Source organism: Anser anser (assembly GCF_964211835.1).
Source record: "Anser anser genome assembly, chromosome: Z".
In the NCBI taxonomy this organism is placed as follows: domain Eukaryota; kingdom Metazoa; phylum Chordata; class Aves; order Anseriformes; family Anatidae; genus Anser; species Anser anser.
The window spans coordinates 3,083,737-3,106,602 of record NC_139723.1 but is presented as its reverse complement, the minus strand read 5'-3'; the positions used below and the strand labels follow the sequence as shown (position 1 = coordinate 3,106,602).

The 22,866-nt window shown below is 35.6% G+C and overlaps 1 long non-coding RNA gene across 1 annotated transcript; it reads right to left on the bottom strand.

The window, feature by feature from the left end:
* Positions 1-682: 682 nt before the first annotated feature.
* LOC310889492 lies at positions 683-14,314 on the bottom strand. Its single transcript, XR_014576583.1, has 3 exons — positions 13,858-14,314; positions 10,586-10,724; positions 683-5,554 (listed from the first exon to the last, which is right to left on the bottom strand). It is a non-coding gene; the product is annotated as an uncharacterized lncRNA (long non-coding RNA).
* Positions 14,315-22,866: the final 8,552 nt, after the last annotated feature.

Sequence of the window (22,866 nt, the reverse complement as noted above, 5' to 3'; positions counted from 1 at the left end):
TTTGGGGGCTTTGAGACTTGAGTTTGCCTTTGCTCTTACAGTTTCTGAAACCAGATGTCAAGCTACTACTTTTTCAGTTGTAGAAAATCCAACAAATTGAAGGAATTAAGCTTTTGCACCTGGCTCCTGAATAACACATTTCTTTACTTTTCTGACTTTGTATAGTTGTTAACCTTTATTTTATTTCACATATATCTCCAATCTAATGTATGACATGGTGTGCATTTATGCATTTATAAGTTAATAGGTATGTAGACTCATAGAATCACAGAATATCCCAAATTGGAAGGGACCGACAAAGATCATCGAGTCCAGCTCCTGGCTCTGCACCCAAAAATAAAACCATATGTCAAAGAGCATTGCCCAAAAGCTTCTTGAACCCTGATAGTCTTGGTGTCTTGACCACCTCTTACAAATCTACATGTGGTGAAAATATATAAGCCAAGTCAGCCATATTTTCTGCTGATTATATGTTTATTTCATTCCTTGTTTCAACTTTTTTAAAGAAAGAGGTTCTAAATATCTTTTTGTGATTTTTTTTTCTCTTTTTTTTGGCCCAATTCCTTGGGGAGTGGGGGGTGGGGGAGGAAAAAAAAAAAAAAAGAAAAAAAAAACTTTTTTTTGATGCTTTACTTTGCAGAGTATTAGAACGTGTTCTAAAATCTTTATATCTTTTTGCTGTTGACAAGTAATGAGGTACAATTTTCCGCAATGTTAGAGTTTTTATTTTCTTTTTCTAGCAAAATTAAGTTTCCGTTTGGCTTACTTCTAAAGCTAGCTAGAGATCTTAATTACACTGAGAGACGGTTTAAACTGGAAGGTGCAGTGCCTGGTCCCTGCGGCCATAGGCCAAACGTGACTTCATAAGGCTGGAGAAATTCAGAAGGCTGAACAGGTAGTTTTAGTTTGGAAATGGTTGTAAGCATTTTGGACGGTAACAATGTATATCCAAAGTGGATGTTTAATCTTAATTTGGGCACACAATTGCTCAAAGTCAAATTTTAATTTATGTTTTCCAGAATTCCTGGTTACCTCTTTTCCAGTGGTATGGTAGAGGGTTTTGTTGTTGTTTTTGTTTGTTTCCCTTTTTGACATAGGGATAGGTTTTGCAGTGCTTACCTTTGAGCTAAAGCATATTCCCTGTTTCAGTAACACTAGGCTATGACTGTGGTCTTTGGTTTCTATTATAAAAGGACAAGAATATGGACACACATTTTGCCATCATAGGGCACAATTTTACCACACAGAAACTTGCTTTGTTGCTGTCTGAAAAGTGTTACAAAAACACTTTTGCATAGCATTGGGTGGTAAATAAGCAAAACTGATTCATGAAAAAGAGAAAGCTAATCTATGCCAGGTTTAAAATTCAGGATGTAACCTTGTAACACAAGGACCATCATGTCACAGCCTTATACCCTATGCACAACTAAGGATGATCGCTACAAACACTTGACACTTCCTGTATCTTCTCTGTTACCAAGCTACCCCTGCAAAGTTCAAGCTGTTGCAAAACCACCTTGAAAGACAATCTTGCACTGAGCAGATGCCAACAGTATCTGCAAAATTCCAGCTAAAACTATGTTGTCTGGTGTTCTCAGATGTGGGCAGATTTAGTTTTGGTCACTTTAATGCAGAGTCAGTTGAAACTAGCCAACAGCATGGTTTTACAATACTGTATTACAGCAAGTGGACAATCTAGATATGTCAGCATCAAATACAGACAATGTCACCCTAACCTATCTTTTTCTCAAAAAATAAGAATATTAGTCATCTTCCTACAAGAATGTATCTGTATTTTTCAAATCATATCTGCATAGCACATTTATGTGGTTCAGTCAGTTGTTGTTGTTTTTTGATTTTGTTTGGTTGGTTGGTTGGTTTTTGGTTAGACAAAATCTATAATACATAAAAAGAGTTGTTTGGTTCTGTTTCTCCTTCTCCCTTTCTCCTGTTCTTTTTCCTAATTTCATGTCCTTACAGGAAGTTGCTTTTTCTTCTAGTATGGACATTCTGTTGTGATCTGACACTGACGGTGCCAGATATTACCTTAGATTGTCACACCATTTTAGGTTGGTTTGTTTGTTTTAATTTGCTTTGGTTTGTTTTCTTAATAAGGAATTACTGGGTTGCATCTCCTCCTTCTTGTGTTTGTTTTTGGAAAGGAAATTTGTTATGCTCAAGCAGAATTCAGAGAAGAAGCAGAGGAGTCATGAAATTTTGTTTCAACATAGTATATTTAATTTTCGGTTTTGTTGAGTCCATCAGCTAATGATCATGATATCCTCTCTATATAATCATTATTTCTGCTGCAGGTACTTAGAATTTTTACTTTTTAGATTTCATTTGCTTGCCTTTATTTAAACCATCACTCAAACCCGTATTCAGCTCTGGGTATCTCTGGCTATGCTTCTTTTTAGCTCCTCTCTTATGATCTTTATTACTTACTCTTTCTTTTTTACAGATTTCGTCCATTTAATTCAGTTTACGTGGGCTCACAAGTTTCAGGACTAACTTTTTACAAGTCTTCCATCAGTTTTTTCCTTAGATATGCTCTCACACTGAGACACCCATACATGGGGTACTAAATCCCAAACCAGCAATAGTTGAGTTGTTTTCTTTTGCTCTTTGGTAGACTTTTCTATTTCTTTATAAAAATGAGGGGATAATGCAAGCTAACATCTATAAAGTAAATGATCTGTTGAGATTTGCTCTGGAAGTTAGCCAGAATATTATCAATAACTTCTTCACAGAAAACCTATATTTGAAAGAGACTGATTAGTAGTAGAAGAATTTTCCTTGTAAAGTGCATGTTGATGCTGGAATATAAGCATGTTTCTATTTATTTGAACAAATGTCCCTACAGCCATGTTTATATTTGAGCAGAAAATGAAACACTTCAGAAACAAAGTCTGTGTTTATGATAATAGTGTTCTAGTGCCCAGACAGTTGCTGATCTCCCTATTTTAATCAATGTATCCATAGGTGGAGCATATGGATATGCTCCAGACATATCCTCTCAATTACCTAAACAGTAAGATAAAATCTAGGAAATATGTTTATGGGAGGAGAATAAACAGTTGATTAAAATAACAACAACAACAGTGTGGAAAAACAACCTAAGTTAAGACTTTTTAAAATAGCTTGCAAAATATCTGATAAAAACCATGCACAAAGATTGCAGGCTATCACAGTTAGTTTGCCACTACTGTTGCAGAAAAAGTATGAAATTTTTGCCCATTGCATACATTTTGTTTCCTGTATCTTGATATATCATATCTAGTGAGAAGTATCAAGCTGTGGTCCAATATGTAATACTGAATTTCATAATTGTTGAAAGGAAATAAGTTTTTCTACAGATAAATATTTGGGGCTAGACTGGTACAGTTTGTGTGGAATTTGTCTTGCCTAACTTGCGTTGTCTACAGATGTAGGCAGTTGCATCCAAGTTAATTGCCTGAAGCTCCTTTCACAACGGTGCAAAGAAATGAAGTGAAAAGGCTAATTTAAGATACAATCCAGTTTACGTATTTTAAATTCCTAAAACTGACTTTGGGATTAAGTCAGTAGTACCACAGAAATGATTTTCTCCAGACTCAAGTGCAGGCATCCTCATTGCAGAAATATACTTTGGTAGATGAATCCCACATCTCTTGCCTTGCTCACTGTAAAAGGTGGACATGGAAGAACCTCTTCCAAGAATTGTTTTTTTCACATTCAGGAAGAATTTTTAAAATTCTGATTATTCTTTGCTTTGAAGAGAAATTAACCTCCTGAAGCCTACTACTGAATCCAGCTTAGTTTTCATATACAAGGACAGCTCTGTAGATCTTTCTTGACATTGTCCACTTCCTTTCAGGCACCTCCTAAGTAATAGTTCAGGGTAGCCTCGGAATACACAAGAAATCAGATGAATCATTCATTTATGAGATGACCTAAGATGGGATAAAACTATTTTATGTTATGTTTAAATGCTTTCTTTATTTGGATCATAGCAGATGAACACCTGAAAGTTGTGATAATCAATGCAGGTCATGCCAGGTAGTAGGCAATGGTTTGTAGCCTTGTTAGATCTAGTGATAGATTTGCTCTTTATCCGCACGTGGGCTTTCTTATATGAATACCCCAATTTTTGCAACTATCTTGCAGCAGAAAATGTTCTGAGTTGTAATATTCAGTATAAGAGAACTCATCAATCAAATTCAACCTAGAATTCAAAGTTACCTGTAATGTAGGAACTTCTGAAGTATTTATTTTTATTCTCATTAAATAAAGAGAGCCACAGATTATGATAAATCTTGTGTTGCCCTTCAGAGATACATCATCTAGTGCTTGAGGCCAAGAAATGAGTAGTTTCCATAATTAGTAAGGGAAATTGAATAATTGGGCTGTGGTTTATGAGGGTACTTTCTCCAAGAAGAGAAACCATGTAAGTCTCAGTCAAGTGGGTTAACATGATTTATTTTTTTAGCACACAATTATTGCAAGTTCATTTAACATAAATTCTACACTTGAATATTTAGTTTGCGTTTTTTTCATTTCTTCTTAGCATAACCACAGGAACATGTTTTTGTGAACATTTTGTACTTATATTTTCTGCTGGAAACATGCTTATTATTATAGTTAACATGATTTCTAACTCAGAATATATATTTATTTTTATTTATTTATTTATTTATTTTCCTGAAGACAGTGAAAGAAGTAAGTGCTTGTCTTCCAATAAACGGCATAAATTGGGATATTTCAATGAAATTTCACATGGTAACAAGATACCAATTTATTTCCTATTTTGCCATCACAGAGAAGCTTTACATCTGAATTGTTTATGCTCAAGTAATTTAAAAAGCTAGATCAGTTAACAGATAACAAATATCTTCTTTGCTAGGTACAAAAATACTCTTGTGAGCTGGCATTTTCTAATGCATGTATGATGTTACAATGCATGCATTCTAATGCAGTACAAAGTTAATAAAAACAAGAAGAGGAAGAATCCATTTCATGTATGCCTTGTAGGAATCAGAGAATAAGTTTGCCCAGAGAGAAACTGGATCCTTCCAAATTTCAAAGTGAATAGTTCCAGAGACTTCAGGAACTACAATCCCTACAGTGTTGCACACTAAATAAGAGTGATTGAAAAACTGGAGGAGTGACCATATATAAAATGTGTCCATCTCAAGATTACAAAAGGGAGAGTAGAAATTACAAAATCTGGTACAAGAAATGACAATGACAATGTAGGATTGTGTTAAACATTGATTATTAAATCAAGTAATGACCACTGTAGATGTAACTCTTGAACTCTGAGGATGTCTTGCTGTGAATCCAGGGCCATGAGGTCAAGTGGTTCTTCAGACACTGCATATCTGTGATCAACCTGGCTGTAAAGGGGTTTCATAATATTCGAGGATGAAGAAATCAGAGGCAGGTAGACCTCATGCTAAGCACATCTCAATTCCTTTGCATGTGGTACTAGAGAAAGCTATTAGTACATCTTCCCAAAACCCATCCCACCATGTCAGAGAGATCTGGGAAGCACAGGCAAGAAGAAGAAGCCTGCCTAGAAAAACAATAAAAACAATAATAAAAATTATGTGGAACAAAGTGTCAGAGTTTCTGGTGTTTGGTGGTTTTGTTTTGTTTTGTTTTCATGTTATTTTATCATGGAGATAATTTAAACTCACAGCAAATCAGTACTCTGGAGGTACCTGGGAAAAAAAATTGACCTTGTTATCCCTTACTGGGTTTAACCAACCATCCACCCAGTCCAGCATTCCTGTTTCTGCCAGAGCAGCAGTTTTTGCTTGCAGAAATATATAAGAACAGAGAAAGTATATAATACAGAGAGAGTAGACGAATGCATAGTAATCGTTCAACAGACCTTAGCCTGAACTTGTAACCCTTATTCATGTGAATAAAGTCCCCTTGAAATCAGGGGATTAGCATCCTGACAGTATTGTTCTGTTTCACTTTTTAACAGAAATAGCATCATGAGCTTTCCAAATGGATATTGATCCTCTAAACCCTTACAAAAAAAAAAAAAAACCCTTACGAAAAACCCCAGTAGAGTTTCCTAAAAGAAGTAAGGGTTTATGGAACAGTCAGGGTATAATTTCAGCTAAACCTGAAATGTGCAAATGTCTGTATAATTTTTTTCATAATTGCTGCATACTGCACATAACCTCCCATTGACTCCTCTTGTGTGTTTAAAAGCCTCTAAGTCTGGTTTCAGTACTGAAGCTGTTAAGTGTTCTTCCTGAAATGCTCATCTCTGGAAAAATAATTCCAAAACAAATATACTTATTTTGTTTTCATGAATATGACAGAGGTCTAATATTTTGTGATAAGTTATTTAATATCTCCCTTTGAATATAGTTTTTAAGCAATTTTGATTTTTATATGCTGTATTTAGAGTAAAAAAAATCAAACAAAACCAAAACACTTTCACTTAGATAAAAAATGTATTACTCTGTTTTCTCTTGGATTCTAATGAAGTACAATTCCCACTTTTCTAGTTGAAAACTTGGGAAACTTTGATTACATAAAATGGTTGTGATGTTTATTGGCATCAGAAAATGATAAGTGCTCCAAAACATTCTTGGTGTTTAGAGGTAGCCATGAACTATGGATTTGCATGCATCAGGCTGCATCAAATTCCTAAACCAGTACTTTACACATACCTAATCTCTGAGTACATAAAGTGCTGCATGTAATATTACTGAAACAACAATCTAGCTTTTAAAAAAAAATGCTTTCCAGTAACTATTTAGTTAGAAAAAGAATCAATATTCCTTCAGTATTCACAACCCACTCAATAGCTTAACTGATATGTTGTTCAGGAAAGGCTAAAAAGAGAGAGAGAGAGAGAAAGAGAGAGAGACAGAATGAAGGCACAGAAAGAAGCAGGAAGGGGAAGGAAAAAAAATTATGCCGCCTAGCTACAAGCTACAGAGGGAAATTAATATTCAAAAGGTTAAGGTGTCTGTGAAATGTATGTAATGAGTAACACTCATAGTTTGTTACTATAGGTTCATTGCCTCTAATGTTGAGGACGGCACATGGATAATTTACGATTCCCATTGTCCCCTCTGCAGGGATTAATTCTGAATTATTTATGTACCTATATACGCACAGAACTGAAACATTTTAGTTAAAGTCAGCCACTCACTCATAGTCTTGAAATTATGCAGCCCTTGTTGCTAAAAATGATGTTAGCCTCTTGTGATTTAAGTCATAACATTTTATTTTCAGTCCCACTGAGAGAGAAAGCATACAGGAGGAAAAAAGATATATTTTTCCTGAAGAAATCTCTGAATGCATTTTTTAAAGATTTAAATAGATAATGGTAATTTGTTGAGTCAAAATATTGTTGTAATGTGCATGTAAATAAACCTTTATTTTATTCATGATTCCAGATAATTTTTCTATTGTTCTGTAAGATTTTTTTTTTTTTAAGATGGCTATCTTTAAATACAAAAGCTTTGCATTTCAGTAAAGGGAATCCCATCTACTTATTAATTAATCAAAGAGTGGAATTTCATTTGGGGAAATTGGTCTCAACTGTTACGAATTCCCACTGAATCACTGCCTTTGGTACAAATGAAACCTTCACTGCTGTTTCCATTTGAACTCCAATGATTCCTTGCTGGTCTAAATGGCTCATTTGGATACATCAAAATTCTTTAATCATGGAAAAAAAGCAGACATTAAACATTTCTTAATAAAATATTAGATTAGGGAGTGTCTTGTGATCTACACTGAGGATAGTGTTTGATAAAGATCTAACCCAGTCAACATGAACAGTTCATAGTCATTTTATCTAAACTAGATGTTAATTTAATGTTATGTATGGTTTTAACCATTTTTACTTCATCTGGTGGAGGATTTTTGTTTGTTTGTTTGTTTGTTTGTTTGTTTCCTTGATTTGAAATTCAAACATATTTCAATATGACATATTTGCAGTGCAAAATTTCAAGTCTATTGATATACAGATATTATTACGCAGAGAGCAATTAATAAAGGGGAAGAGAAAAGAAGCCATTGCTTGAGCAGCCACAAGCCTTTGGGGTTTCAAACTGGCCAACTCTGCCTCCAGGAATTGTACCCATAATGATGACTGTGCATTGCAAGCAGACAGCATAGTCTGCAAGTAGAGCTTTTAATACTAAGTAGATAAAGATGTAAAAGTATCTGATGCTTTATATGTATATATATATATATAAAAGATCAATCCTTCTTTTTACCCCTTCTGTACAATTCAACAATTGCTAATGAATTAGGAGGAGGGGCATATTGATGTACTGCTTGACTGTAACACAAAGAAGTGTAGTTAGCAAAAAGCTGCAGTGGGTAATGAACAGTATTTTAACTCGGCAGTTTAACCTCCGTGTCTGTCAGCAATGACCTTTTACCAACCCCAATGAGAGCCTGATTTCTCACTTTTGCTACTCACTGCTGGATGAGTGAATGTAGAATTTGACAGCGAGAGGTTTTACATGAAAAGGGAAGGTACTTAAAAAGCATGTTTTGTGATGATAGGCTACATTTATTCACTGTTCATTACGCTGGGTGCAGCGGCAGCGTTGGTGGATTGATTGGGTGTGAGCAGCTTGTCTTCTGGGGCAGCAAGGAGGCGTTATTGACCTGCATGGGAGCCGAGGTGGCCTCCAGATGACCCCCCTTTCACCTGGAATTGACCTTGAAAACAACCTAGGGTTCACCCCACTTTGAATAAATAGAAAAGTGTCTTAACAGCATGTGGATTATTAGAATTGACATATTGCACATTTCTCCTTTTTCAACTTTTATTGAGGTGCGTGTGTAGGGGGTGAAGAGAGAGTGTTGCCTTTTAAATTTCCAGATCCAGCAGCTGCACGGCTTGGTATTTGTACAGATTTATGGCGGGAGGCAACTAGACTTTCTCCTGCTTGATGCTAAATTTTACCATTCATCATTATTGATTAGAGCCTACACTCTATGACAGAGCCCAAACCTTACTATGACAATTGCTATTTCAGTTGTTATGGGCCATAATGGGCCATAGGGATGATTTAAAAGAGCACAATAGCTATCTGTAATTACACATGAATAATCCATGAATTCTCTAGCACAGTGCTTATAATCAGACCCTAACAGCCAAGGCCGAGACATTTGTACTTGTTTCCCCTTCAGCAACTAGACCAGAAGGCACCTTTACATGTAAACTCAGTCACAACAGGCCAAAAGCAATTGTCTCCTTCTGTGTCCAATCTCGACTTTTCTTCCTGTGCTTAAAATAAATCAGTTAAAGTGGAAGGTAATGGAGTATTGCATTAATGCCCGGGGTGCAGCCCCCTAATGAACTTGACTTGGCATGGTGAGATGCCTGGAGCTGCCTTCTCACGAGTAGTTTCATCCGGTTTTGTTTTGTAGACCAGACACAAAGAGTTGTTTTCAGTGTTTCTAAACCCTGATGATAGCTTGCTTCTATGACAACCTTCTACTGTGTGGAAAGACAAATAAAAGAAAACGATACAACAGCTACTCTAAAAGTCAGTGCTTAATTTTACCTTGACTTACTCAACATTAAGCATTTTCTCAATTGTTGTCCAATTTTAACTGTCTCAGTCAGTCTTGAAATATTAATAACATTGATCACATAAGCATCTTTACTGCAGGTTAGCTGCAATTCTTTCTGAGAGCTGTTTTGATGATAACTGGGTGGTGGTATCACATAAGTGACATGAAATTTAGGTTGACCAGATTTTTCTTAAGCAAGGCTTCCTCAATTGTAAATACTTCATTCAAAGCCAGTTGGCCATCCAGGTGGCCATCTGGCTGCAAAATCTCCAAAACCACTATTTTCTTCTCAGCTTATGATCCCTGACCCATGGCTGTCCTAGACATCCATGTTGGTCCCATCTAAAGAGAGTACATGTTCTCTTCAAATGGTCAAAGTGTCCCACATATTTCTATTTTCAGCAATACCTGTCTCAAACTATTATCTTTCCTAATTTAGAGTTGCAGAGGGCTTTTCAAACTTTAAGAGCCAACTTTTTTGTCCCTCCACATTCTAAAGCTGAATCATGGCTTGAAAATATTGTTAAATAGGCCTTGTTGCACAATTAAAATATAACATACTAAAAACAGCAGTTGCTGAATAAAATAAGAACCTGTACAATTTTATTCTGAATCATGTAAATGTTCTTGTTGTTATATTTTTCAAATATTATTTCCTTCTAACTGATGGCATTTATCTGTACATCAAGTAAACACAAAGCAGGGATGTGTTTTCTTTAATAGCTGAGTCTGTACATAATAATAATAATAATAATAATAAAAGAGTGACTTATAATTGGTATAACATTAGAAACCCATGTAGTAGCACAGTCAGCTTCCATCTCATCTTTGTTCCTACCTCTCTATAAAGCAGTTAAGGCAGTTTTCAGATAAGGCAGTTTTGCCCAGAGGAAGAAATGAAAGGGAATCCTCGTTAAAAGGTACATTAACAAAAAAAAAAAGAACAGCTTTATTGGGGACATGTGCAGAAAGGGATGTTTGAGTAGCAAATGATAATTTACTTTTGAGGTATATTAAAAAGGTTTAATCTTACCGATCATGAGTTAAATTGGATGTTTTAATCAGTTAGTGAGTGCCAAAAATAATTATGCCAGAGTGCTTAGTTTGCAGAATGTGTACACAAAGCATATAAATCCTTTCCTTCCCCAGGGATTTCTCAGAATAACACACAACTAAAAGACAAAAGCAATATCAAACTCATATAAATTAACATTGCAAATGATCTGAAAAATACAATAAATAACATGATTCTATCACTCTGAATTTGTTATACAGGGAAGACTGTCCAACACAAATACATTCATTAATCTCCTATATCCTTACTAAACTTTTTCAGGAAACTTTCCTTCCATTTACTTTCCACAGTTCAATTGAAGGTCACCCTATGCACAAGGAAAGTGTACTGGTGTCTATGGACAGAAATCTGTCATCTTTTCTGAAATAAATGCTCAGAAACAAATTAGTTTTTTCACTTATTGTACCTCCTTATGAGGAAAAGTATCTGTCAGCATTTAGTACACACTCTAAAAGCCAAAACAATGCACCATGATGAATCCTTTTATTCAGTTTTGTAGCTCCTCATAGGAGCGTGTAAAGACTTTTTTTTCTAAGGATTTTTTTTTTTTTCAACATAGTACAGAGGATAGCTACAGTCTATGCATGCCTCTGTGTGTGTGTGCTTATAATTACTGTAGATTGGATGCAAATTTAAATGAGATGGCAGCTGTGTAGGTGAAATGATCTTTAATCTTTGCAGCTTTTGCAAAGTAATTTTGGAGCTAAATAATTTGAAGCTAATAACCCTTTTACTTGGAAAACATTAGAACATGCCCATCATATGGTACACATACTGGAAGGCTTTTTTGGGGGGGAGCACCCAAACTATTATTATTTATGAAATTACAGAAATACTCTTATGACACAAGTTTTTCATTCCGTATTTTCTAGTTCCTATTTTCACCCTTTCGGTGTTCTTATTCTCCTTTTCTTAACTAACAAAATTTCACAGGATAATCCCATCAACTGAGACTAATACGACAATTTAAAAATTTTCCTGTGTTGTTGCACTCCCTTCACACAGGCTTTCCACATCTGAAGAAGGAGAAAAACTGGCAGAAATAAGCAGTAGCCTCTACACTGAAATTCTGAGTTGGTCATTATGACGTAATCTTGTGTCCCTTCCAGCCTGGCCGGTTTTGTCAGTCTTTTTTATTTACTGTAAAAAGTCACATACAGGGTTTGATTTCCCACTGTTCACATTTGCTCCTTGGGAGTTAACTCTACTGAAAGCAGCAGAGTTAGAATCACATTATGCTTCCCTCATTCTGCTACCATTTACACACCTCACCATATGTGCATAAGTATTCTACCTGCCCTGAATGAACTGCTCATTAATAACGTTTTTTTTTCAAACTACATGCTCAAGGTACTTTAAGTACTTAAATATAATAGAAGTCATAGGTGTAGCAATTTATGCTTGTTTTAAGTTTGTGCCAGCATACAGAACACCCCCAAACAATTTAATATATTCATTTCATTCATTAAAATAATTCCAAAGTAACATTTGAGATTTGGATTACTATTGTTTTCCTAATGTCATAATTATAACTGTCTTTTACCTCCTATATTTTGGCCAGTTTCTACTTGCATAGAGAAAAATTAAAAATAAATAAATAAATAAATAAATAAATAAGTTCTATAAGTCTCATCCAGATACCACCATAAGGTTTCAATTACCAATTAAAATCTGGCTTGTTGTACTGAAATATTAAAATGGCTGATTTTGTACGCCACATTTATTGAAATGCCTGCATATAATTAGGTGTTAGAGACAGAATGTAAGTCCTAAGTATGAATGTTCTGACTTTTCTTGCTTAAAGTAACAATTTAATTGATAAAAAACTGCTTCTGAAATTTTCTTCATAAAGTCAGTAATTACAACAAGAAAACATCACAGAAAATACCTCAATTATCCATTTAAGGAAAACATGCTGTTGTGGATTTACTGCTAGTTTTATTAGTAGGACTCTAAGGGGTAGTTCAACTAGTGGTGTTAGAGGCTTTGAGTTTTCTGTTTCTGTGTGAACTTTCAGATGCTAAAATGACCCGATGAGGTAGTTTTATTTTCTGTAAAATGTGTCTCCTGCAGTCTTCTACAAACATAAATATCTGAGTTCTCTCTTAGAGAAAACTGGGATACCTCTAATTTTGTCCATTTACACATTTGTTATTTGTTCAATAAAAAATGTTCTATATTGCCTTTAATGTTTGGTAAACCATTAAAAAACTAGAAAATTAATTGGGGTTTGATATGCATAAAACACCAATTGTTATCTCAGATTATCCATTGTTTCCTCAGGGCAACAGGTTTTTATGTTTTCTGCCATTCTTAATTTCCCCAAGGATGAAGCAGGAAAACAAAAACAAAACAAACAACAACAACAAAAAAAAAACACATTTAAAATACACTTATGAAAAAAATAACTACTCAGTCCCTAAGTATTTTATCCACACTATTGCCGACTATAGGCACAGCTTTCCTGCACAAGAGCTCACACATTCTATGATATTTTGTTTGCTTTTTTAAAAGCATTTTTTTCCTTCTTTTATTTTGAGTTGGACTTTTGTGAACTCCAGAGGGCTGAAATTTCTTTGTTGGTGTGTTTGGAGTCAGAAAAAAAGGTCAATAGACAAGAATTCATGTAAGAAATACAAGAAAAAAAAAATAAGTAGAAAATATGTTTTGAAAGAATTGGTAAGTGAAAGAGGCAGACTCACACACACACACAAAAAAAAGTTCTGAAACATGATGAAAAAGAGTGAAACATTAAAATCTCTATGATTTGACCATATACTGAGTTACTTTAACTTTGTCTCTGTCCCAACCTTCGTATTTGAGTATAATCTTTCATTATTTTGTCTCTCAGGATGTTTTCTGCTGCATGACATTAAAAATGCATAGTTATATACTGCAAGAAAGGAGGATAAATCTGAGAAAAGAGATTAAATTGTTGAGAATGTAAAATAAAAATTAGAATAACCAAGAACATATAGCTGTTGTCTTGGGAAATGGTGTGAGTTATAGAAAAAAGACAGAAAAAAAAAAAATATGGAGGGAAACTGTATGATGGAAAGTATTACAGAAGAGCTAGAGAAGCAAGAAAAAGTAAATAATAATAATAATTAAAAAAAAAAAAAAGGACAAATACAGAAATACAGTAATGACTTGAAACTAAAATGGTCAACAGAAAGAAATAAAAAGAAAGAAAATAAAGTTAAATTGCGTTGTTCATTTTTAATACTTGCCTGAAAATGGGAAGAGAGCCAGAATCCAGAATTCTTGCTTGAGGTGTAGCATGGCAGAGGGGAAATAATAACAATATCCGTCTCCCTATCAATGTCTGGCTCTAAGATCTTACAAACAGTTGCAGTCTGAGTGTTCTGTATGAAGGGAATAACACTTTTCTTCATTCACTCATGGGATTATTCAGTTCTGAAATGACTGCAAGGGTTTTGAGCCAAATCTCACTGAAAGAAGCAAGTGAACAATACATAAGACCTTGAAGTTCAGCCTGCTCTATGCAATTATGCCAAGATATTTAAAAAAAACATGGCTGTGCATCTTGTGGTTGTACACGTGAGAGAAAGAGGAAGAGGCAATTATTGTATATAAACTTTCACACCATTCTTTATACAATTGAGCATCAAAGAAACATATTTTAATATAAAAACTAATTATTTCACTCTTAGTTTTTGCCAGTCCCACACCCCACGTCAGCTACTTACACCCAAAGCAATATCTTGTTTCCAAGGACACAGAATTGTCTTTGTTCTTTGGTGGGAAATTTCTGCATTGGAGGGATTTCTGATAGAAAGTATGAGTTTCCTTTTTATTAAAAAGTAAAGTTTTTCACACTTCGTGGGCACGATTTCAGTGACAGCGGGGAAGGGAAACTCCTGGTATTCCAGAGTGTGCTGGGAAAGTTAATTTACTTGGCTAGTATCTTTCTGATAAGTCTGCTGTTATCAAAGGTATTTTTGTTGGAATAAAAACTTTCTCCTGTGTCGTACCTCATCATCCTGCTTGACGGGCCAGTGGAACCATAAGGATGCTGGTTTGTTGCTGTGGAAGTGAATGGGATCACAAATAACACCTTTTGATCCCACTGCAGGTTGAGATGGGACAGCCTGATGGATCTTTTAAGCTCTTGCAATATACAATACAACATGCTTATGTGATATGAGTAACTGTGTGCATTGTATTGCAGATTAAGACATTAGAAGTGTAGACAAGTATTGTCAAATATTTTCTGTGACAAGTTTGTCTTCTCCTCAGTAGGAGCAGCCCTCATTTAAAAAGAGGCTGCCATCAAAAACACATCTTTGTTTCTATGCAATATTTTACTTTTTATTCCCCCACACATCCCCCCCTCCCCATTTCATTCTTTTTTCCTGCATCAGACAATTGTAATCATACAGTCTCTTGCCCCCAGTGCCATAGCTGCTTTATTTATGTGAGGAATGAATATAGACTTGCCTAGCCTTAACTACTGTATGCAATTGAGTACATATGTCTGCACACATTGGATATTCTTATTCTATTTTTTTCCGCCCTTTTTTTACAAGCTTTCTTTACTCCTACAGCTTACAAAGACAAATGGAATATTATTAATTGTGCTAGGGTTCCAAACTATTCTCATTACCAGAGTTCTGTTTTCACTTTAACTGTGGAATTCATAACATTCCTAATGCCCAATTTATTTTTTTATGAATTTCTCTCAGTTTTGAATGTGACTGAAGAGCATGTGTTCTGTTCCCTTGCTGGCTTCTAGGAGTCCTTCTTTGCTCTGGCTTCAGCACCACATGAATCTAACTTATGTGAAAAACATGGTCATTCTCAAAATGCATGTGTGATCACTATCACTGGGCACTAGCGCTGCAGGTAGCATTTCTATACCTTTAAAAATCTTTAAGTGGATTAAGACTTAGATTAAGACTTCTTGCAGACAGCATATTGCTCTTGTGATACATTAGTGCCCAACAGATTCTAAGCAGATGTTCTGTACCCTCTTAACTTTTGTAATAAATCATATTATTTCTGCATATAATGGGTTGTAATGATAACTTTAGACCCAAATATATAAACCTTAAGGATCAGACAGGTGTCTAGTACAATAACACATAATCTTTTAGTCAGTAGGGAACAGAAATGGACTTTCTGTCCATAGGTTTTTGATGATGCATTACTGTTAATTCAGATGTATACAAGTGGTGTACTCTTCAAAATCCATTTTTTCCCCCATTTTCTTTGGTCCTTTTCATATTTATGCAGTTTCTGATTTTGGCTCAGCCTTGAAAAAAATCAATTTAACTTGATATGAATGTAGAGTTATCCTTACATTTCAGAATAACTTCATAGTCTTCTTTAAGAAATGAACAGTATGGAGATTAGGCCTGACTGAGAAATGAAGGCTCTTGGATCAAAATAAGAGTTGCTGAAGAACATCACATCTGATGGATCATAAACTCACCATCCTAGAGGATATTGATCAAAGTATCAGAGTTCAGAATTGTCAATTATCTCTACGTGTAGATGATTGACGTGAGATCATCAGTCACTGGTTCTTTATCAGGTGATGGGGGTGAGAGACACAGCAGCTGACAGATAGCATCACAGGGCATTTTTTTTACTGAACAAGGAGGAAGCATGCCAGATAGGAATTTGCAAGACAGTTAACTACGTAAAATTATATTTTTTGAAGATATCAACTGACTATAGGCTTTTCAAAGTGATTTTATAATGAATCTTTATGTACTTTCTTGCATGATAATTTACAGATGCAAGCACTACAGAGTGAGTATAAAATAAAACTTTTATTAAAATCACAAATGTTTTTGGCAACCTATAGGGCTATGAAGGAAGCAAAAGAAAAATTTGTATCTAGGAAGTTTACTGTGGAAGCAATGGTCTTCTTGATAATGCCATTGTATCTTCTAACGGCAACAAAGGTAAAAAGACAAGTTATGGAAAGGTTTGCTTACTTACTTGTAAATTAAGTTAGTATATTGCAATATCAGTTACAGGCTTTATTAATGCTTTGGTTTTGACCACCAGACCTATCTCCTTATCAATTGGAATGAGAGTGATCTCTGGCATAGCTAGAAAAATAAATAAATGAACAAACAAACAAACAAACAAACAAACAAACAAATAATTTGTTTCTAAGAATATTGCTGTGATTTTTTTTGTTTTCCAGGTTATTGTTGAGGGAGAACTAGAATAAATAGAAAACAAAAAGTCTCCCTGAAGGGCCCCTTCTAAAGCCTGAGCTCACTCATAAACTGTTGACAGTTCTGTATACCAAAGCACCGCAAATGTCATATTTCTGAAGTGCTAGAAAATTGTAAGATTAGGTGTTATGACTAAGGAAACTGAAGTAAGAAAAACAAAGTAATCACTGGTTGTTTTTGAACTAATAAGTATATATATTTTTGTTACTGGGTCTTCATCCCAAAACCTTTCATCTTTTTTTTTTTATTCCAGTTGGTTTGTTCCTTTCCAGTCACTTTGATTTTTTGACATCTTTTAAGTGATTTTATCAATGTTGCTGTATAATATCAGGCATTGATGTGAATTACATCGGACAGTGGGTGTGTGTTTTAGGAAAGATTAGTTAAGATTTAAATTTTTATTTTAAAAGAATCAAGTGCATATCACGTGCTGTTTTATATGTAACCATTATAAGTAATGTGGTACTGAGAGTAAAAATGGGATTTAGCAGTGCTATAGGTGGTACTTTACAAGTGATAATAGGTGCTAACTGTGGATTTTAAGACTGATATCAAAACAGTTCAAGTAAATCCTCTAAATTGTTTCCAGAGTGTCATTAGATAAATGTTAGCAACCCATGGTATATACCAAGTAGGCAGTTTCGTTTGGATGTTGGTTACTACAGATTGGCTTTTTTTCTGCTTTCTTCTCAAATGGTTTACCTAAACATTGTTACCAACAATGCAACCTGCAACCTTGGGTGCGTTCTGTGTTTTGGATATGAACATCGGTGCGTGCCATTTTTTGAAGGTGAGATACTGGCTGTTGAACTGTCAAGTAAAAGACAGTGGGACAAAGAGGCAGGTTTTAACTTCCTGATGAAAATTTGTTTTTTATACATAGAATATCTTAACAAAAGTGTAACAAATTAATACAATCATACAATTATAGGATCACAGACATCTTGGGTTGTAAGGCACCTTAAAGACCATCTAGTTCCAACACCCCTTGCCATGGGCAGGGATGCCACCCACTACACCAGGGCCTCATCTAGCCTGGCCTTGAACACCTCTATGGATAGGCCATCCACAACTTCTCTGGGCAACAACCTGTGCCAGTGCCTCTCTACCGTCAGAGTAAATGCAACATCTTAATGGAGAATTTCCATGACTTGTGGCAACTTTTAGGTGAGCACATCCATTCACAAAGACCTGAGAGAAGAAAATGCTGTACCGAAGTTCTGGAAAAAAGCTAGCACAGTTCAATGCAAGCATGGAGTATAAAATACTGCAAAGTAATTACACAAACAAAGCTGCCAATGTTTGGTTCCTCTGTATGATGCAGAGGGAGCTGGTGCATATAAACAAGTAGGAAGAGGTTACAGAACAATAGGGCTCTGCTACGTTTTACTTACTGATACATTCAAAATCAATGTCGTAACTCAAAAAAAAAAAAACAAAAAAACACATGGCGAGTGGAGAGGCATGCCAAATATGCACTAAATTGAGTACATATTTCAGTCTCTTCACACTAATATCCTATGCACTGCAATGTGTTATATACAGAACCCAGAAAGTATTGTGAGACAGTTTGGGCAGAAGCCTCTCTTCATTAACCAGTGACGTTAAACATTGTAGGTCTCATCGCACCTCTGAGCTATGAAGCCATTCTTAAGAGACTGAGTCCAGCCTTCAGACTCAGCACTGAGTCCCTCAGGGACACTATACTGCCAAGTTCTGCCAGCCTTCCCCGACCTCCTACCACTCACAAAAGGTTCAGCAGTGGCACATTGAACTTCATCACAAGCTGTGGGTTGGGCCTGTGTAGATCTACAAACAGATGGAGAGGGGAAAAAGAAGACAGAATCCTCCTTTTTGCCTCCACTGAGTCACTCATTGCACGGGAGGGTTTCAGTTTCTCTGCAGAGTAGTTGGTCTGTTTTAGCACCTTTCACAGGAGCTCTCATTCCTTCTTAGAGTTTCTGCTAATTGCCTCTCAAACAGTGATATTTCGGTAGTGCTAATTTGGCTGGGCTTACTAATTTTAAAATAGGTATCAGGATGTGCTTCTGCTACCTCCTGAACGTGCAGCTGTCCTTGTTTAAAAACTAGGGGTTTTTGTTTGTTTGTTTGTTTTTTGACCAAGAGCTGGGCAAATTTCTAACTGCCTCCTTGTTGTGTTTCTACCTGCTCATGAGCATCGGGGGTGGAAAGTAGTCTTGCTGTTCTGTCATAATACATTTCCTGAATCTCTTTGGGAGCTCTCTTAATGAAGATAATATTGCTGGAATCAAATGAACTAGTTTTAACTGCAGTCTTACTTTCATACTTTAGCCAACAGTGACTGGCTGGCTGACACTTTCCACAAGATCTTTCTATATTCAGCTGTAGTAAAACATAGTCTTTCTAGTTTCTTTTCCTTCAGTAGCAATTCTTTCATTGTTTATTGTGGTCCTCTATTTGACACAGCAAACTCTGAGCCAAATCTCATATAACCAGAATTCCAGTGCTTTGAATTTTGTTTTACAACTGATCAGAAATTTAATGTCTTTGAGGGGATAATTTTAAGAAGAGTTGCTATATTCCTCCAAACAATTTTGTAAGTACATACTTGTTTCATTCTGCAGGTGTCAAAACTTGCAACACAACGGACATTTCAGAATCACATTAGCAATATGTGTCTTTAGGTAAAACACTGGAAGGATATTTTTGGCTCTTCATTTTGAGTGATTTGATAGCAAGGTGTCATTCATGAATATGACACTTTTGCACAGAAGCACATCTCCCACAACTGTTAAATGATCAAAACAGACCAATAACGGAAAACTGAAAACTATGACTTTTCTCTTTGCCTCTGGCTACCCCTCAAGTATGATACTTCTGAATACTTGTTCTGCATCTTTACAAGTTTTTTACATCAGTTTCCAAAATTGTCAGAAAGATGGAAAAAAAAATAGTAGCATGTGCACTTATACTCTGAATCATGATCCACATTATTTTCTACTCTGGTAAATGTGACCTAAGTATAACTACCATCTTTCAGCATATGGCTTAAATTAAAATGGTGTTTCCATTATCTTAATATCACTGTTTGTTTTTTAATGGTTGCTGTAGTCACATATTTCTAAGATTTTTTTCTAAAGTTCTGTACTCAGCAGTGGAAATATTTTAAATTATTTACTTCGGATACATTGATAAAAGCTTTTATGCTGAAACATATACATATTTTCTAACCCAGTCTTCTTTGTTTCATCACATGAAGAACACTAAATAAATGCAAACTGCTTGTTCCATCCCAAGTAATGAATAATTCCTGCAGCACAAGGAACCTCCAAACATCCAGGGAATATTATGGAGTGTGGAGAGAAATCTGTGTTTTATAATGATCCAGGTAAAGGAAGAGTCCCTTCAGGTGCTCTGCTTTAAACTTTGTCCTAGCTGTGGACAAAGCAGTATAAATCCAGCCTGGATGATCCAAGTGTCTTAGACTTTCATATAATTAGTACTTAGTCATAATATAGTATATAGTATAGTCATAAAATAGTATATATATTATATATATAGTATATATATATAATATATATAGTATATACTAGTATAGTATATAATATAGTATATAGTCTAGTCATAATATAGTCATTAGTGTATTAGTCAAATGTTACTGACTCTTTACATTAACTCAATTAGCTACAGCTCTGAGTTATGTTGACATAGTAACAATTTTTTTAAGGTTTTATGGGATGAAAAGTTCCCAAAAGAAATACTTTCCCAGGCTCCTTCTTTTGGCATAGTTATCAAGTCAAGTGTGGATGGGGGAGAAGGTTTCAGTGTGAGGCATTACTCTAAAAAAGTATCTCATATGAAACCCACACCCAGTTCATCCTTTCAGACAGTCTGATTATTGTTTCAATTTTTTGTGTAACTACTCGATCCTCTTTGTTGTTTTAGTAAGTCATACACCTCATGTCTTTACTGAAATTAATGTGCATGTAAATCAAAAGAATTCAGGAGGCTTTTCAGATATTTCTGCAAAATTTCCTGCAGACTCATTCTCAGTGGAGAACACAACATCTTTCATAAAGCACTTGCCACAACGTGTACCTTCCCTGTTTATTTTTCTGCAGCCACTAAGGGAATGAAAAAACATGACTGGGACTTTAACAGGTCTAGCATGTCTGCCAACCTCAATTTAATTCTTTAACATACCTCTTTTTTCCCTGAAGCATTTACCAGATACCCCAGTGGCTACTGGACCATACTGGGGATCTGGCTTGGGAAAGGTGAGGGTCCATGTTTTGGGGAAACATGAGAACAACTGACAGCCCCAAAGCTGTAGCCCTACATCTGCTGAAGCACAAGTCATTTCAGTAATTTTTGAAGTCAGTAACTTTAAGCCTCAAAGAGACTTGTTCTCAGGATTTTTATTTATTTATTTATTTATTCCTCCAGTGCACCCTTTCTGTAAACTTTGTATGTGCTTTAAATTTCTTCTGAAGTCTCTGGATTAAGTTTAATGTTGTTGTAAGATTTCATTTAGGCTTAAGAGTGTTTTTCTTGGTTTTGTTTTCTGTTTCCTTGGATCCTCCATTTGATTTTATGATATAGTTAAATGTTTTTTTAATGTTTTGCTATTTATTTGGCAAGAGTTCTCCTAGTCAGAAAGCTAGTTTAAATGGAAATGTTGAAGATAGACCAGAAATAAAGTGAGAGGAAATATGAAAAGACAGTCCATCGCTTAAAAAAGAGTCGTAGCAAAATGATTCCAGCTCACCTGATTTTTTCCAAGCTGTTTTGCCTGCTATGAGAGGTGTTTAGCCCACTCCACTCCTCTATCCTTAATCTAGTTATCTCCACAACAGCTTGCAGAAATTAACTTCTTTAATAAATGAAATTAAATATTGTGAGCCAGCCCTCCACCCACTTAGGGTACTGTCTGACTGCAAACCAAAAACCAATAAACTTGGCAGTTTTATTCCATTTAGATTAGATTCTTCCATTTAGATTAGATGAGGCCCTGAGCAACCTGATCTAGTGTGTGGCATCCCAGCCTACGGCAGGGGGGTTAGAACTAGATGATCCTTGAGGTCCCTTCCAACCCAGGCCATTCTAAAATTCTAGAATCTACATTTTACAGAAACCTAATGGCACTAATACCTCTCTCTATATATATACATAAATAGGATATATAAATATAATATATATATATATAAACAAACAAAAAAAAAAACAAACAAAAAAAACAGAGTTAAGGAGTGAGATGCGTAGTCTGAGGTCAGTGAAGGCCCTCAGTGCATTTTGGACTGATGTCTTGGCACTGCACAGAAAGATCGGCTTGCACTCCTAGGCTGTGATGCCCATTTTTTGAACATGTACCACTTGCAAGAGATAGAAGAACTGACTGCTGAAAGTCTGTCCAGGCACACTTCCTCCGCAAGAGCAGCATAAGTATACTTCTGCAACTGCAGAGTATCTTTCTGAACTGTTGCTACTTGTAATCCTTATAGAGGTGTGAGGTTCTTAATTGAAGAGTGAACATGACCTAATTTAATTAGCTGTCCAAAACATTTACGGTTCCTTTAAGGTAAATTTTTGAACCAATGTTGCAAACGGACTACATTTCTAATAAATTACACACACACATCCCCATCTAGGTGGCAGAGCCCGTCTGGAGCACTGACAAAATCATGCCATCTGGGTGATGTTGAAGCCTCTTTTTGTAGGGTGAGTCTGGCTGCAAAAGTTCCCACGTGTCTCCTTCTTCTTCTAGTACTCATGCAGTAACTGTAGTAAACAAACAGTAAGTATCAAAGACAAGATGGGAAAAAATAGAGACACACAAAAAAAATAAAATCCATCCTGTATCTGTGTTTTTGTGTTCTTGAAAGAATAGAACTACATGTGAATGCACCAGGCCAAGTGTCCTTTGGTACAACTGGCTCCAGACAACTCATGTTTTCTCCAAGGACTGCTCCGATCCATTATGCAGCACCTTGTTGTCTTTTTCAGCAGGCAACAATGTTACAGGTGAGTGAACTCCAAAGAGCT